This window comes from Cheilinus undulatus, linkage group 12 (assembly GCF_018320785.1).
Source record: "Cheilinus undulatus linkage group 12, ASM1832078v1, whole genome shotgun sequence".
Lineage (NCBI taxonomy): Eukaryota > Metazoa > Chordata > Actinopteri > Labriformes > Labridae > Cheilinus > Cheilinus undulatus.
In genome coordinates, this window is record NC_054876.1 from 3,539,064 (window position 1) to 3,557,131 (window position 18,068).

Consider the following 18,068-nt stretch of genomic DNA (forward strand, 5'->3'; position numbering starts at 1 on the left):
TGGGTATGGTCTAAATAAGGAACTGACTGCCAAAGAACTAATGAGTAATTAACTGCTAATTAACCTGCATCAAATTCACCTAGTTACAAATCTGTAACTAACTGCTGGTTTTGCTAAACTACAATAGTTAGTTATTGAATATCACATTATTAACTGACGGATTAACCGGGGAATTCCTGAGACAAGGGAAGTAACAAGTGGGAAGTAAATGATAAAGTAATGATGCAGTTTTGAGTTACATCCCAGTACAATGATTAAATGAAGTATTATAAAACAGCAACACTGATTTTGGCAGATAAATAAAACCAAATTTAAGAATGGATGTCCTTTTAGAGCTACCATGCTCTGAAGTTCCTGTGATGTAACATTAACTGCTTTAAATGTTAATATATGCCATATATATTATATAAAAATAAGAGTTTATCACATGTAATAAACAAACAGTAAAATATCATTCATGAGAGAGTTTGATATGATTTCAACAAATCAAGCGCAGCAACATGTCAGATGATAACTTGTTTTGATTTTGTCAGGAATAATAAACAGTGAGAATTTTAACTCTGATCCTTTTCAGATCAGCACAAGCACACACGGGCCCGGAGGTAACAAACTGAAAGGAGGAATTATTAAATGTCACAATAATTTATCTGAATAAATCAGCCATAATAACAGGTTTTTATCTCAGTCAGTGCTGCAGCTCTGCTCCTTTCTGCTGATGCTGTGAATCAGTGGAGGTGCTGGTCTTTGTTTGGGAATCAATAGGAATTTGTTTCGAACCACACACAGGTCAAGGATCACTTTTGACTTCTTCAGTGTAGAGGAAACAGTTACCATCCTCCTTTACAATTTTACCCCTTTATATGATAGAGACCTGCAGTAAAAGAGTGAAGGTTTTTGACCTCATGTATGTATCCATCTTTCATTATGTATATGAATGCATACAGATTAGGGTTACCAGTTCAGGGCTATAAGGGAATAATGCCATGATTGACACCTTTGGACTTATAAATCAAGCTTTAACCTCCTATCTTCAAGTCAGAAGTCACCAGCCAGTAAAAAAGGAGCATTCTGGACCATTTAACACAAGAAATATCCAGCCTATGTGTAAGTCCTTCTTCATTTGTATGTTTCAAGCTGAGAAAGGAAAATAAAATACAACCTGGAATCACTCTCAATCCCCCTAGTCGGTTTTGGGTTGCCAAGAGGTGTTGTAGGGTTAGGGCCAAACTAACTTAACCCTTGAGAGTTGGGCCAGGTTTGGTTTAGTTCAGAGAAGTTTATATCCACAGTATTTTAAAGAAAGGAAAGCAGAGGTTTATAAGAGTTAAAACATTGTGCAGGAGAGGCCAGAAGCCCATAAAAGTCTCATGAAGATGCCTTTCCTCTAAGAACAGCTGAAGCTTAAGGAAGCAGTGATAAAAAACAGACACGCTGACGTGAGTGTTTATGAAACACAGTGATTATAATGAGTGTTTTTGTCTTTGTTAAATGAGTGCTCTTTAAATGCCTTTTAAGTGAATATAATGAAGATCAGGGCTTTCAAACCGAGGTTATAATCTGTGTGAAAGATGGACGGCACTTAATTTAAGGTGAAGCCAAAAGATTTAGAGCTCCCCCCGGCTGGTTGGCTGCAACACATCCAACAACAATAATCCACGCTCTTACAACAACTTGATGTTAGCACTCTGGTTTGTGTTCAAATCATTTTAATTTTTATAATTAACATCTGGTTGACAGCTCTGTTGACAAACAAGGCTCCTGCAGCGCTGTGTGGATTATCAGAGAAAATGCATAACCATGGGAGGACATGTATGAAATCTACCAATACAATCAATGAAGTTTCTATAACAGTGAATCTCTGCTTCACACGGACACAAGGGGTAGTTCTGCTGTGGACTGTACCACGTCCAACAGTACTTCAGCGGTTCCAACCAAAGAATCCGACAACAAATGTGAGCAAGAAATTGGTTTAAAATTAATACCACTACAGGATTGCAAATAAACTTAGTGCAAAAAGTGAGTCGATTTGTGTTTGGTAGATTTCTTCTTTGTTGTAACAAGGCTTCCTGGCTATAAATCTTAAACCATCGGAAAGCCTGTTTATCTCCCTTTCAAATGGTGCCTCAGTGGTAAGGACCATTCATTTGTGGGATGAGCAGCAGAGCTGAGTGTGTGGGTTGCACCCATGAAAAATGTGTCAGATCTTCCCTGCCTGTGCCAAACAGCATTGGTAGAGAAGTGTAGTTGACTCACTGTTGACCCATCTGGACCCCTCCAAAATTAAACTGTTAATGTCAAAGAACACCATCAACACGGCCTTTAATTTGAACTTGCTTTGTCATGCTTTCTTCATCCTTGGTGACGATGGTATTTCCCAATGCACTTTAGGGCTGCAACAAAAGATTTCAATCATAAGTCACTGAATTATAAATTTCCAGATTCTTGATGAATCTGATTCTTTTTATCGGGGGACGGGGAGTTCAAACATGTTGAAACAATTTCAAAGTCTAAATGTCTAAGTATATTCTTAAAACTAAAAGAAAACATTTTTAGGATTTCTGTTAACTTGAATACACTTCACATTTACAGAATAAACACAAAAAATGACCAACTTAAAAAAAAAGAAAATGATATGTATATATTTATACACACTACTACAACTGCTTCCTCTTGCAAATATATATTTTTCACCCAGAAGAGCCACAGGTAAGCCTGAGCCTTTAAAAGTCATACATATCATGATAACCTAAAACTATTAGTCAATCACTTATTCACAAGCTAACGTTAGCTTAGTAAAGCTCATTGTCAGACTGGCCTGAAATTACAGATGGCCACTCAAACGTACTCTCGCCCTGTGACTGCAGCTCACTCTTTTCCTTCCTCTCTCCTGCTCAATTTTTAGTGAAAATTTAAGACACAAAGTGTGAAAATCTGAATCACAGGAACGCTGAACGTTGACACAATGGATCGATTAACAAATTCATTGCCAATACTTTTAATTCTCAATTTTTATAGATTTTTATTGGCTTGTTGTTGTAACCCTAAATGCGTTCTCTGCTGTTTTGTCTAAGGATCACATGAACTTATCCCTTTTAAAAAATCTGCTCCAGAAATTTGCCTTAAGTTTTCTTTTTGATCAGAAGTCAAAAGTTTTGGAAGAACTTGAGCATGCACTTTTATCATGTTCAAATTTTTATGCAAAATTTGCAAGTCTGTATCTTTACAAATGAGACCATTTCTGCTACCATTATGTTACTGATTATATACGTATGTGTGTGTGTATATATATATATATATATATATATATATATATATATATATATTAGACTTGCTGCATTAAGTTCCCACTGAGAAAGGATCAAAACATGTTTAACACCATCTTTGTTGTCTAATGCTGCTAAAGTAAATCAAATAACAGAATGAGAAATGTTCATTCAGCTGAATCCTCTTCGACTCCTGAGTTATCAGATCTACATCCATCTGTCTGTGGTTCTCACTGCTTTGGTTTACCTTGTTGAAAGTTTCAGTGTTTCAATCATCTTTAATTTCCCTTTTTTAATCTGTATATGACAAATCTAAAACATTCCCTGCAACTATGCCTGTCAAAGGTTTAATAACAGTTAAATGATCTGTGTATATGCTGCAGTTTTATCAATGAGGTGATCTTCTACAAGCAAATAATCTAAAAGGTCACATATTTTACTCCTTTAAGACAAGTTTATTTTGGTCTTAGAGGTCCCCAAAACATGCCTGTGAAGTTTATTGCTGAAAAACACTCCAGTATTGGAATTTTGCATGTCTTAAACTCCTCACAATGCTGATGAGCTGTCTGACTCCATCCCTCTCAGGAAATGGATGTGACTCTCCTAAATTGCACCGTCCCAAACCAAACCTAGGGGTGGTGCTTACTCCCCAAATGACACCATGAAAGGTGGAGAAAGGGGGGATGGGGGTGGATTTTTCTGATTCTTGGGGGGATTGAGGACAGGCCAGGGGTGTATATTTTTGTTATAAAAGCCTGAAAAGGTGTATTTAGCATAATATGTGACCTTTAAGGGAATATGAATTAAGTTCCACATCCACACAAACAGTGGAGACATGCTGATCCTTCATGGTCAGAGAGGAGCTTTAAAGCAGAAGGAGAAAGTTCAGGCTCCTGTTAGCATCCAGTGCTCTGAAATTATTCTGATTTAAGCCACAAAAACGGTTGCAGCTGCACAAAAAACTAATGATGGACAAAGAGATGAGCCACTTTACAGTCATTTGGGAGAAATCTGTGTGTGCAGATCTGCCTCATTGTAACAAACATCTCAATCATGAACACCGGTGCTGATCATGGGTGGTCAGAGTGAAACGCAGGTTGTGAAGCTGAAAAATTCAGTGGCTAGCTGAAGTCACCCTGGCTGAAATCCACCATATTTGGCCAGTTGATGGAGGTAAATATCACTATAAATATCAGGGCGTAACCGTGCTGTCTGTGTGCTGGAAGAGGTAACCGAGGCATCACAGAGGTGAGACAGGTTCAGTCTCAGTCAGAGCCAGTGGGGAACAGCACTGCCTGTGTGTGCACGTCTGAGTGACCATTGTTGAGGAGCCCACCCTGCTCCTTTACAAATCAGCTTTCACATAATGGGCAATCAGACTGGGACAGTGGTATTACACTGAAGCATAATCTAAATGATAGTACGGAGGTGTAATGACAGTGAAGCCTCATCGTATGATGCTGCTGACTGCTATCTGAAGTTTTTTTTGTCTTTACTGAGCCTTTTAACTTGTTCACAGATTATTTTCTGCTGATGTATTGTTGGTGGCCCATGGGTGAGTGTTACATATCACATATTTGTCACAGTTCTCATAAAAACTTCCAGAAACATGAATGACTGTACCTTTAATTTAGATCCTAACAGACTTCTAATGCTTGAAAATCAAAAGAAGCGTCTGTCAAAACAAATTAAACACAAATTTTCACTCCCCCCTGGTTTCAAGGCATTGAAAATAACATGAAATAGTTCATTTTAATGAAATGCTGTCCTATTCACCTCCACCTGAAAGATCTGTTATTGATGTATTTAATGAAAAAGCTTCCAAACCTAGCCCTCTTGTACACTTAAAAGAGGAGACCTCAAAACATTTACTCAGAATAGAAGTGCTCATATGAGCTTTGCTTGAAGGCAGAGGGGGTCCAAACTATGGCCCGTGGCCCTTGGCCCATTTTTAATTGGCCCCCTGTAACATCTATAACATCAGTGAAAATGGCCCACATTAGCGCATGAAGCTCGTGCTTGACTGTAGTGTAAATTTGATCTGTTTTCTTATTGAGTAATGAATAAAGTTTTGTATTACCTTAAGGCAGGGGTGTCCAAACTACGGCCAGGGGGCCAAATGCAGCCAGTGGTCCATTTTTGATTGGCCCGCAGCAAATTCTAAACATTAAATAAAATATGACCCACATGAAGCTTGTACTTGACTGCATCGTACTTCATGGTTTTAGCACAAGGCAGTGCTTCCATGGTAATTATGTAAACAAACATTTTGACAAGAATTTATTGATTTGAGTTTTTTTATGACTAAATAAAGACAACACTGTAAATGGAAAACATATTGGCAAGTAAAATAATAGCAATATTTTTATTTATCATGCTCTGATGGATTATGAAGACTAATAGCAGCATACCAAAGGTGTTTCAGAGGGAGAGCCAGTAGTAGCCAGGGCCGACCAGGGCCCCCTGAAACCTAACTGGCCTCTTTAAAATCCTTAAAATGATTGGCTATTTGCCTTGTCAGCCGTTAACTATCCATTCAAGCATACCTAATCACTTAGTGCATTTTAACCATCATAAATTAGTTTTACTAACTTTAATATCCTCAAGGTGAGGCATATGAAAATGGCTCCACCATCTGTACATATTTTCCTATGGGACCCCTGCCTTAAGGGCTTCTCCGGGACAATAATACAAAACCACACTCATCTACTGATAAGAAAACACTGAAGATGGTGAAGATGGTATCAGTGGATCTGGATTAGTGTATATGTTAGTTTCAGCACTGGGCAGCACTACTGTGCTAATTCTGTAAACAAACATTTTGATGGGACAATTTGTTGATGCACTTATTTTTTGGGACTTAAACTGAGACAACACTGTAAATTCTCTGGTGAATGGAGCCTCATTCCAGTGATAGCCAGGGCCAACCAGGGCTCAGCTGAAATCTGATAGGTCCTCTTAAAATCCTTGAAATGACTGCCTATTTGTTAGCTATTAATTAGCCATTTAAATCACCCAAAGCACCTAAATTAGACTAGATTTTCTGACTTCAGTATCATAAAGATGAGGTTTATGAAAGTGGCCCCCCTATCCTTATGACCAGGATGTCAAACTCAGTCACTGCAGGGGCCAGATTCTGTATTTAGGTCTAAACTTGATATAACCCGGTTAAAAAAAAACATTTTCTGTGAGATAGAAAGTCAAAATCATGACTTTAAAATGTCAAAATATCAGTTCAAATTATACATTTTGAGTCTAAAAGGTAAAAATATAAGATTAAATGTCAAGTGAGGAGTTGGGAGTTCAAAACATGAGATGAAATTTGAAATATGTAGTTAAAAAGGGCACAATATGATTTAAAATGTAACATTTTGATTTCAAAAAGGTTGAAATGTGTGATGAAAGTCAAAATTATAAATTGAAAAGGTTAAGATATGAAATTGAAAAGGCAAAAATCATACATTCAAGTTGTAATTCTGATATGCAAAATTGAAAATACAATCCTGACTTTTATCTGATAGTTTTTACTCTTCACTTTTTCAGTTTTTTTTATGACCTAACAAGGATATTTTAAATCATCGGGGTTAAATTTACATTTTTATTTTGGAGGGGATCTGCAGACCTCATACAAGTGGGCCAGTAATAATAAAAATAAGATATGATCGTGCGGGCTGGGTATAACTGTACCACTGGCCGGATTTTGCCCCCGGGCCTTGAGTTTGACACCCCTGCTTATGACTGTCAGTGGCCCTCTGTGGAAAAAGTTTGGACACCCCTGCTTTAAGAGAAGGAGAGTGAGTTAAAGTGAGAAGATTAAAGTAAAAAAGACTCTAAAGTTGACTAAAACAGACTGACTTTGTTTTGATGCTGCTGCACTTTTTCTCTCCACACAAACACGGATTATCAGTATGCATACAGCCGACTCAGGCCACTGGGGATGAAGAGCAGCACTTTGCTGCACGTCTAACAGCAGCTCTCAGAATTAATATGACAGCTTTTGAATCTCATGAGAAGACTGAACAAGATAATTTCTTTACCTTAGCATCAATTTGGCATGCTGTTAGGATATTGGACGCCAGGCGACAGATGACAGCGCGCTGACAGCCTCTGACGCCATCGCTGGCGTTGATTCCTGATAAGTGACACACGGCATTGTTCCCGTCTGGTGTCAGAAGTTTGAGTACGTTTGAGAGCAGCGACGGCTCGTGTTTGTGGGTCTGTCTACTGTTGTGTGTTCATCAGTCGTTTCTCATATTAAAAGCCTTTCTTTGACCAGAAACAGAGGAGGAACACCGTGTCATAAATGCACTGCAAAAAGAAAATAGACTCTGAGTTTGATGGATGATCTTTGTAGAATAATATCAGAGTTTCACACTCCTGCACTGGAATTGATATGATATCAACACATTTATGATACTATGGCAGTTAAAAGAGTCCTTGCAAGCAAACATCTGCACATTGGTAATGTTTTATGTTTGACTGATGAAGTTTCTTAAACCAAATGTTGGTCATACTCTGCAAACTGTGATTGTTGTTGCTAAACGATGAATAAACTGTGATTAACCACTTTACAAAGTTGAGCTCATGTTCACTATCCACACCCAGGCCTGAACTGCCAGACCTTTAATACAGAAATCCCTTAAATAAAAACCGTCCAACAAAGTGAAGTCGGCTAACACAGGGGTTCCCAATCGTTTAAGCCCATGACGCCCAAAAACATGACGTCCTGGGCCCCCCACCCTCCCTTGAGGGGGATAAAGTGCAGGATGTTGCACAAAACTTAACTCATCTCACATTTGACTAATATCATCCTGATGATCCCCGAGATTTTTGGGAAAATATTCTGGGGACTGATGCCTATTTAAGAAATAAAAAAAGAGCTCAGTTTGATCAGTCTGGCTAAAATAATTCTGATGGGGGATTCTAAATTGACTGTTTACATTGTTGCTTATTTAAGTGAGCTAATTAAGACATGTAAACATGTACCTAACTTTCACTTTAAAAAAAAAAGAAGTCTTTGCTCAGAGCTGTTTCATGAGTATAATCTACCAGAAGTAGCAAAAAAGCAGCAGTTCCTTCTTGTAAAAATAAGTTAAAAACAATTTCTAACTTGTGAGAAACTAACCTCTGATCAGTATTAACTCAGTAGCAGTCAGTGAAACAGCTGGTATCAACAAACTGTGACAAGTCAAGTGCATGTTTATGTTAACAGGCAAGTGCCAATGAAGTTTTTGTCTAGAGCAGTGGTTTTCAAACTTTTTTCACCAAAGGCACACCTAAGGTTCAGCCAGAATCTCATGGCACACTGTATTTACATCGATGCAAAAAAGACTTTTTAAATAATGTTAGTGTCAAGGTGGCTTACGAGAGGAGATAAAGGGGAGAACTTTCTGGGGCCCAGCCAACAGGGGCATCATGGAGATGGCAAAAGTAGGCAAAAGGTGTCAAATATTGGTTAAAAGTGATGAAAAACATGGCAAAATTGGGCAAAAAGTGGCCAAACAATGGGTTCAAATTGGCAAAAACTTGCTGAAAGTGTCAAAATAGTGGCAAAAATGGGTTATAAGTGTTCCAAAAGAGTGGTAAAAATGTATTTAAAGTATAAAAAAGGGGCAAAATTGGGCAAAAAAGGGGTCAAGCAAAGGCAAAAGTTGGCAAAAATTTGCAAGAAAGTGGCATGAATGGGTTGAAAGTGTGAAAAAGGCAGCAAAATAAATCACAAGTGGCAGAAACGTGGCAAAAAAAGTTAAAATTGCTAAAAGGTGGTAAAAAAGGGGTTTAAAGCGATGGGAAAATTGCAAAAAATAAATAAATAAATAAAGGTCCAAAAATTGCAAAATTGGGTGAAAAGTGACAAAAAGGTATCAATAACGGGTTAAATGTGGCAAAAAAAAAAAAGTTCCAAAAAAAGAGAAGTGGCAAAAATGCTTAAAAAAAGCAGCAACATGGTTTAAGTTGTCAAAAGAAGTGGCAGAAACGGGTGGAAAAATTGGTCAACTTGGTTAAAAAAGCATGAATTAATAATTTCAACAACCAATTTCAACCCAAATTATAGCTTGCCATGCTTTTCAGCTCTTAATGAGGTAACTGTTAGCCAGGATGCTAGCACCAATGCTACTGATCCAACACACGTACACTGATATCATCAATAAACCCTAACTAGGCAGGGCCCATTCTCTGAGGTTTTTCAGGGGTCCAGCCAGATCTGTGGGCAGGCCTGTTTAAAGTACTTGCCATAAATTTGTAGTAATAACGTATGGTACAAATTCCCAGGGCACACCTAAACTTGCCTTAAGGCACACTCGCGTGCCTTGGCACACTATTTGAGAACCACTGGCCTAAAGTGAGATCCATTTTAATGAGAGGGAATTTTCCAGCATGTTTTCATTGATCTATTAATATTTTCAGTCTAGTTTATGGTCATCATAATAGGAACACTGACTCCACCTGTTACACCTTAAATCCTCATTTATCAAACTTGCGTGGAAACCAGTGCAGATTCGGGTGTAGACATCATCCTATGTCAAGGTCCACAAGTGATTTTTTTTAGTGATTTATTTTCCGTATCCAGCCAATCACAGCATATGACCGACTGCCCATTGATAAATACGGGGCTGAAAACAATCGCCATGTGAATAATAACCCTGAATATTCACAGTTCAGCTGGTCTTCCCCCTTGAGTTTGGAACATGGAGATTCATTATACACCAAATACTGTTTACCTAGATAACAAGTTTTCTGAGTGTATCCTACGCCAACCCTTGGATTGATGAAAGCTGATCCGTGTGTGGAAATGATTGTACAACCAAATGTCTGAAACTGTTCTTATACTGGTGGTTTTCCATGTGTTAAAAAGAGTTATTATTTGGAAATCATCTGTCTTGCAGCCAGCCTCTGAGAGTTGACTTCTACAGCGAGTTCAGTTTTTATCAGCTGTGCCTCTCTCAGGATGTTTGACTACTCTCTAGTTGCTGCAGCAGTAGAAGACAAACATCAGCACAACAGAGTGGACTCTGGGGTGTTATTGGCAGTAAAATATATCACCCACACTCTCCAGTGTTTACATCCTATTTCTTTTGTCCCCAGCAGAAGCAGCTAAACACCCAAACTCTCCTGATTAGACCCCAGAAAATGTTCAGGGCACAACAAAAGCCCAGGGTGGCTGATTTATAACGTTGGAGCTGCTCGGTGCATTTAGCAAACTGTTGTTCACCGAGCATTCGCAGGTTGTTATTGAGGAATTATGATGATGTCTTCTGCAGGAGAAATTGGGCAAAGATAAGACTTAATTAAAATGATATCTGCCTGGGATGCAACACCAGTCCTGACTGTGTGCACGTCTTAATGGTTTTTAAATTAAAATCCCTCTCTGACCTCAGCAAAATCTAAGATATGTGGTCTTAATTAGAGTCCAGGCTGCAGGGAGGGGGGCCGGCTCAGAGGACTGTTCACAGACCCCCTCCAGTCGATTAAGGCCACAACATTTTTCCTCAGGTGTTTTCTTTTCTACACCTCTGAGGCATCTTAAAGTGAGAAAAAATAGGGTTGAGTGGTTAAACTACTCAGGCTTTATTGCTATTAAAATGTCTGTGGCACTAATTATCATTTCATTTATAATAATTGCCCATGATTTCAATAATTAATATAAAAAAGGTGTGATAAGGACTCTGTTATGTTAGAAAATATTCACAGAGGATGCCAAAGAACCTGCAGGCACAGGATAAACCAGACTAGAGCTTTTATTGTACTCTAAATTAGATCAGAATTAATACATAATGTTTGCTGGGTTGTATGGGTTACAGTTAGCACCATTATCTGAGTGCAGTGCACAGTAAAAACTCTGATGATTTTTCAGCAGATATTAAGAGCATTTGAGACTCCTTTTCAGTACAAGTATTTAGTCTGGCAGAAAGACAGACTATGACAACAGCTGATTCAATTGTATAAGTAAGTGGTTTTGCTTTTTTTTTTTTTTTTTTTTTTTTAGGCTTGAATATTTTAAACATATCACAATGATCCCAAAAAATGAGTGTCAGGACTGGATGGAAAAAAAAGACCATTTATTTAATTATTTTTATTTTTATTTTACATTTATTTTCATTTTTATTTTCATTTTTATTAAACCTGCACACAGTATACTTTCATCCCCATAGAAGTATGTGGAAGCTGCACTATTTGCATGAGATTGGTATTACTTGGGGACAGGGGTGTTTCTCAACACTTTGAAGGCCCTATGCAGAAGGCACCTTGGAACACCCCCAACCCCCTTGGACTACATTTTCACGTCACATAATTGACAAGAACACGCACACACATATAAAATTATTACCTAAAACAAAAACAAAATAAAATAAAATAAAATACAACAAAATTAAATTAAATTAAATTAAATTAAATTAAATTAAATTAAATTAAATTAAATCAAAATTCTAAATACATTTAGTAACAGTTTGGACAGAACAAGCCTATCTACTGACAGCAAAATTGTTGTTAGCACACAGTAAACAATAAAGACTAAAGCTATTTTGCACAAGCTTGTTCTTCTATCTCTAAGAGAACAAAAAGTGACAAAAAAAATCTGTGACAAAAAGTCCTCAAAATATTAATTAATTTAAAAAAAAAAGCAGTTCCTGTCTGCAGAAACACAGAGGGCTGCATCACAGACTTTGAGGGCTGTGTCTCTTTATTATGAGGTCCTCAGGATGTCTGATCCAGTTTCAAAGTGTTAAAGCATGTACAGTTCGGCAAAGCATGTCCTGACAGCAGAACGGCATGTCATTGGTTGTCACAGCCTGCCAAACTGTGACACAAAACCCTTCACTGATCAGGCTTCATGGCAGAGCAGCTAGACAGAAGCCTTTTTGCACTGCATGAAAGGAATGGAGTATGCAAAACACTCCAAATGAAAGTCAAGTGGGCTTTAATGTGTTTTGCACTGAGGAGAGGCTTCCGTCTAGCCACTCTGACATAAAGCCCAGATCAGTGGAGGGCTGCAGTGATGGTTGTCCCATCTCAACACGGGATCTCTGGAGTTCAGTCAGAGTGAACAGAAACATGTCAGCAAAGATCCAGAGAAATGGGAAGAGCATGAGCTTAGTTTTCAGTGATGCAATGACTCTGGAAACGTATGTTGATTTGATATTTAAGTTTTACTTTTCACACATTAGAGAGCTGCAGAAAAAGTGTGCTGTCCCTGTTGACCTCTAAAGTTACATACATATATATATATATTTAAATCTAGTTATATAATAATAATAATAATAAGAGTAAACATGACTGTTTTGGTCATTCTTGTGTAACGGCACTGTCAACATAACATAGAGAGATTTGGTGTTTAGTGGATAAAATTAGACCACAGTCCATTTCACTCAGCATCACCTGCATTATGTTTCTGACCCCTCTGTTTTGCCGTACAGCGGGTCAGGTGCATCCAATGACCTTGCCAAAGCTCTGTCACGGGGGAGGGTGCCAGGCGTGCGGACATGGCAAATTAAAGTGGCATTGTTTGCTGTGCAGAGCGCATGAATCACTCTGCATGAATCTCACATAAACAAAAACAGGTGAAGTGAAAAAAGGAAACCTGTGTCAGCCATACCGCTCTATAATAAAAGCTGGATATATTGATTTTCCCATGCTCAGATGAACAAAGCCATTTCACTTTAAATCAGCGTGTTTCTGATTGGCTGCAGACGTACACAGTCCGGCTCATCCTGGCAGATTTCTCATTTATTTCACTTATACATGCAGTGACATTCACATAATTTCCTGCTGCGATGCATTAGCACCAGACCCTGGGTGGTTTATTCAAACAATCCACACTAATCTTCATTCATATCATGCAAGGATGGGCAGAGCTCGCAGACAATGGACCGGCCTCAGACCAAAGCGAGCTAATACCCCAGCAAAAACATGGTTAGACTGAATAAAGAGCGCTCAGTCAGTGGACTCAGTCATAAACACGAGCTCTGGCACACAAACACCGGCGTTACACAACTTATTCATGAGCCGCTGACACCGTCAGGTCCAGCATGAGCCGTGTGAGATGATTTGAAATGAGAATGAACTTTCCTCTCTTTTAGATAAGTTTAACATAATAAAGGATTGGTGCTTTTGCAGGGTAAATCTAAGGGAGGAGGCTGGCCATTGGTGGTCTAAGTATGCTTATAAGAGTCTTTTACTCTGATTATTTGGGGTTTTATTTTTTTCTTCAAACCATTTAGGAGAAAGAGCGTCTTTGTTTGAACTGTTGTCTTGTTACTGTGTTTGAAATGATGACTCTGAATGGTTCTGCAGAGGTTTTAATGAGATCGTCCCAGCTGAAAATCCTTCTTCCAGTTCCTACCTTAGTTGACTCCTTCTCATCCATGAAACATGGCGGCCAAAACACAGGAAAAACAAGTCTCATTTAGGCAGAGTTCAGAATCTCCCCAAAACAAACCCATCAATTCTCTCTGTTTTGAGTCCAAATCCCCCAGCCCTATCATTATCTAAACTATGTCTCCTGCCATCTCCTGATATATCTGCATCTATTTGATGATTTCTGATCTTCTTTCTGTGTGATATTCTTTCTGGGAGCCCTACCTTTGCCCCTGTCTTTAAGACAGCACATTTGGGAACACATGGACCAACTGACACTGAAAAATTCCTATTGGACAGGTAGCTGCAGAACCAGTCAAGGGCAAAATTCTAAAATTTTGGAAATAAAAGGCAGTTTTGAAACTGGCCTTTAATTGTGATGGACAGATGGGTCAAGGTTACTCTTTTTAAGAAGAGGCTCCACAGCTGCAGATTTAAAGTAAGATGGATGTGACCTGATTGCAGGGAGCTGTTTATTATGGAGACTAGACAGGGACCAGTTATTGGAAGTACGGTTTTAAATAAAGAGGCAAACAGAGAAGTTTATACCGAGGGTTTTGTGGGAATCTTACACCAGTGAACCACTTTTGAAATTAATACAAATACTATAGATTTGATTATTAATGAACCAACAGCCGTACAGTAAAGTAACCTACAAAATATTTTCATGAATTATTCATCACATTGAAAAAGGAGATAAGCAGCGCAGAGGAAACAAAATATATCCAAATTATCACTCTCTCTGTATTATTCTGAAAGTAGTGAGAACTTCATCCATCCATCATCTTCATCACTTATCCTGTTCAAGGCAGCGGTGGGGGGGTTGGGGCAAGTTCCAGCAGTCATTGTCACCCTGGACAGTTCACCAGTCACAGGGCTGATAGTGAGGCAATTAATCAGATACTCTCACTCACACCTGCAGACTATTATAGGGTCACAGGTCAATCTTACCAAGTCTTTGGACTTTGGGAAGAAGCTGATGTAACTGGAGAGAACCCACACATGCACAAGGAGAACATGCAGACGAAACGTTCTTACTGTGATGTGACACTGCTAACTATTGCACCAGTGTGCAGCCCAGATCAGAAACTTTAGTTGTTCTTAACAGTTAATATAAAGGGGAGAAGCATGAATAATTAAATGTTTTACACAGTCCAGTCTTCACTTAATCCTGCAGGTTGCAAAAAAGTTAAAAAGTTTGTAATGTAGGGATGCACAGTCATGATATTGGTAAAGGCAGATATTAGCTTAAAAAGGTTAACCATTGTATCGGAAAATATGAATTTTTCAGCCAATACTTTTAAAAGATATACTATATGGACGAAAGTATTTGGCCACACCTGCACTGTAAAAAATGTCCGTAGAAAATACGGCAAAAGACTGTCAAATAGCAACAGTAAAAGACCGTAAAACAAATAAACATATATTACTGTATAGAATACACAGAATTGCTGTAAATCAAGCAACGGTATGAAACATAAATTTTTACAATTAAAGTACGTAATAATTACAAAATTGTACCGTTTAAACGAAAGAAGATTGTGAAAATAAAGGAAAAATACTGTAATCTTCAAGACGGGCAATTACTCTAAAAATTACAGTAGTATTTTGTTAAAATTACAGACTTTTCTCTCATGTACATTTAAATTCACAGTAAAAATCTGTGAAAAAAATTGCAATCACATACCGTAATTTTAGCAGGGACAAGAGGTTAAAAATACTGCATGATCAGGAAAGTTCTGTAGAAAATACAGTAAAAACCTGTCAACCTGCAAAACCTGTGAACAAGCACCAATTTGTTGTTATGTTCACATTTGTTTCTCAGTGCTACACCACATGATGCTGCCTTGTGAAATAAAGCGGACAGTTACAGTAAATATGAAAACCTTATTGAAACAAGAATGGTACCAAAAATCATTTTGTTTGTTCTTAATTTGATGGATGAAAGTGGTCAATTATTTTAGTTTAACTGATTTATTGGAAAAGAATGATGTTAATTGCTCTCACAAAGAATGCCATTGCATTTGTAAAGCCATTCCACTTCCTTTAATGCATCTAACACAAAATACATTGATGTACTTTAATGTTTCAGTCAATCTTTCAGAACTGAAATTGGATGACACATATTACCGATAGGAAATATAACAAGGTAATTGGAAAGAACTATTTTATATATACATAAAGAGAGAGAGAGATACATACTGTATATATAATATGTATATAATACAGTTGAATATATAGTATATACATTATATAAATACAATAGTTATTTTTACTGGTTAAACAACTTAAACATGAATGCAAATAGAATGACAAGAAACCCTCCATACTCAGTTTTAAAAATGAATGGGAACTGTACATATAGTCTATCAAATAGATTTCTAAGGGAAAAAAAATTCTTAAAAAAAAACAATATGAAACCATGGTTTAGTTTCTGAAATTTTAATTTACTTCTCATACCTTATGTAATTTAATCTAAACTTCTCTTTACCTGTATGTGGGGTTATTTATGTCTAGTAAATACGTTTTGTTTCATGTGCCAATGCTGTATTAACTATTGGAATCTGTTCAATAAAGTTGTATCAATATAAAAAATAAATATATAAAAATAATTTTGAAAAACTGTTTCCCGTCGCCATTCAACCCTATCTACACAGGAACGTTTTCTATTCTGTCTGTACTAGAACAGCGATTTGGGTGTTTAAAAATGGAACAATTTGGAAACGAGCTACAGAGTGAACAGTTTTCAGTCACCTCCCTCCATGTACACAGCGCTGCTTTCTCGAAATGCGTTTGCGCACTGTGGTTGCAGTCAATTGCCATGCGCGAATACGGTTTCGCGCAGGCGCGGGGAAAGAAGGACCTTATACGCATGCGTGTGTGGTTCGTTGGAAAATCAAACCGCCAACGGCTGCCTGGTAAACTACAGCGTTTTCGTGTCTTCTGTGGTCTCGTGTGCGCGGAAATATTTCATAAAGTTGCTGTCTGCTCGTAGAACGAGCTGCAAACGAAGATGGAATACAAAGCAGGACATTGGCGTGTATTAATTCGACGTCACCCGGAGCATCAGCCTACGAGCTATTGGTAAGGTATGTAGAACTTCTTTTGTCGTAGTGTCAAATATTTCTTGAGTTCTTTTCATTCAGTAACACCACGTGTTTATAGGTAGAAGTTAAATGGGTCAGGAGGCATTTTGTTTCAATCCTAGACCAGCCAACATTGCTGTTTGATTTGTATTGTTTGCTGTCATTTTAGCGTGGAGAACGTTTAACACTTGCTGTGTTGGGGACCATAAGTGAACCCCAAGCTCAGAGCTAACTCCGCCCACTTCAGACTTTTGAAAAATGCACAAAAAATGGGCGGTTGGATACTGGGAACACTGGGAAGAGGGAAAGAAAAAGGACGGAGTTTTCCAGATGAGGTGGGAGTGACCGTGAGGACCGTGATGTCCCCTAGCCAAAAAGTGAGAGTCCCGCCGCAGCACTGATGCTTCAGAGCGACCTAAGGTGAAGGATTTTTCCTCTTCAGAGTCACATTCATATCTGTGTTAAGAGTCCCCTGAGGCAGGCTTTCCAGCTTATTCCTACCCCTCCATGAATATGGGTGCAACTTCCGCTCCGTTCTATCTAAATGGGACTTTGCATAGAAACGAGATGCTAAACGTGACTATTAAAGCAATTTTAATACCAAACTACATAAAGTTAGACTGCTTCACCTCAGACGGGATAATATTATTATTATTTCTCTAGCCTCTACTGGAGAGTTCAAATTGATGACATTACTTTTGATAACCTACACGGGCATATTTAGCTAACTTTAGTAGCTTTATATCGGTATAAAAAGATACATTTCTAGTTTGTGGAGTTGCTGAAATTCTCATTTTACAAACTAATCCCTCTTAAATATGGGAATTATATTTATAAAATTATCCATGACTCAAGTTGCCAGCTCTTCAGTTTGGTAAATGTCAAGTTTTGTATTAAGAATTAATGATAAATTAATACTAAAAGAATCACATCCCCGATGCACTTAGACAGTGGACAGCATGTTGTGAGAGACATATTTAACTTTGTCATAATATTAGTACCATGAACATAGCAACAGGTACTGAGCATTACAGAAAATATGATTAAAACATTTCAGCTCATTGATTTAACAAAAATGAAGCAGTATTTATTACAGCAAATATTTATTTATTTCAGAACAACCACTGTTGACACTAAATCACTTTAGTAAGCCTTTGGAAAAATCATGTTTTTGCTATTATTGTTACTGTACTGGAAGTCCCACTTCCATTCATAGCTACAGTAGACCCCCAGGAATAATGTGGTATCCTCCTTATTTACTTATCTACAGCTTATAATACAAACAATGTGAACATGTGATAACAAAAATATATACAAATTCCAGAAGAATTCCTATTGAAACAACTGTCGTTCTTTGTTAGCG

At 37.9% G+C, this 18,068-nt stretch overlaps 1 protein-coding gene across 1 annotated transcript in view; it reads right to left on the reverse strand.

Moving 5' to 3' along the window:
* Positions 1 to 7,341, reverse strand: part of opcml (opioid binding protein/cell adhesion molecule-like) — a 449,122-nt gene extending 441,781 nt beyond the window's left edge. Inside the window, exon 1 of the mRNA XM_041800529.1 lies at positions 7,301 to 7,341. The gene's annotated coding sequence lies outside the window, so the exon portion shown is untranslated. The remainder of the gene's footprint in view (positions 1 to 7,300) is intronic.
* Between the last annotated feature and the right edge of the window lie 10,727 nt (positions 7,342 to 18,068).